This window comes from Mus caroli, chromosome 18, assembly GCF_900094665.2.
Source record: "Mus caroli chromosome 18, CAROLI_EIJ_v1.1, whole genome shotgun sequence".
In the NCBI taxonomy this organism is placed as follows: domain Eukaryota; kingdom Metazoa; phylum Chordata; class Mammalia; order Rodentia; family Muridae; genus Mus; species Mus caroli.
In genome coordinates this window covers 73,968,219-73,969,425 of record NC_034587.1, presented here as the reverse complement: position 1 = coordinate 73,969,425, position 1,207 = coordinate 73,968,219, and positions in this window count along the sequence as shown.

The window sequence follows — 1,207 nt, the reverse complement described above, 5'->3', positions numbered from 1 at the left end:
CATGGTGGCTCACAACCATCCATAACGAGATCTAGCGCCCTCTTCTGGAGTGTCTGAAGACACCTACAGTGTACTTAAATATAAAAAGTAAATAAATTAAAAACAAAAAAAAGATCCTCACTTCAGGCTGTTAGCTGCTTCTCTTATTCATTGTGACCGGAGACCTGACGAAGAAACTTAAGGGTGGCAGGGTGTTCTAGTTTGGATTCTATTGCTGTGAACAGACACCGTGACCAAGGCAACACTTACAAAAGAAAACATTGAATTGGGGCTGGCTTACAGTTTCAGAGGTTCAGTCCATCATCATCATAGTGGGAAGCATGGCTGAATGTGGGTAGATGTGGTGTTGGAGGAGGAGCTGAGAGCTCTAGCTGATCCAAAGGCAGACATGTGCCATGCTAGCCATAGCTTGAAAATAGGAGACCTCAAAGCCCACCCCCACAGTGACACGCTTCCTCCAACAAGACCACGCCTACTCCAACAAGGCCACGCCCACCATCCAGGGAAGATGACAAATTTAGAACCTGCCTCTCTGATGGGATCAGTAAGAAGAGTCAGGATAACCCGGCGAGGAGAGGAAACCATTGGGAGTGACAAAGGACTGTAGGGTGTGAGAGGTGGAGTGGGGGGTATTGCCTCTGAAAAGAAACAGGGTTCCACCCACACAGTTCCCGGGGGTCAGGGAAGGCAGAGCCCCGCGTTAAGGCAGTCCAGGCAGCACTGGAGACAAGAGGACAGTTGATGAGAGTCAGTCCTCTCTATTTCTACTACTTCTAGCATGTGGTTTCTCAAGGCTGAATTCAGCTCTTTAGATGTAACAGCAAGCACCTTTCACTGCTGAGTCATCTCGCCAGCACCCCCACCCCATTTTTTTTAGGCGAGATCTCTAGCTGAACCTGAAGCTCATTGAGCAGCTTAGTGGTCACCCAGGGATCATCCTGCTAACCCTAACCCTAACCCTAACCCTAACCCTAACCCTAACCCTAACCCTAACCCTAACCCTCTGGAGCCAGGTCAGCTTCTTTTTTTCTCACCTGGATGGTGGGCATTGACCTCAGTTCAACGTGCACTTTCTCAATGGAGCTGTCTCTGTGGGCTATACTTTTATACCCTTTCCTTTCCTTTCCTTTCCTTTCCTTTCCTTTCCTTTCCTTTCCTTTCCTTTCCTTTTTCCTTTCCTTTCCTTTCCTTTCCTTTCCTTTCCTTT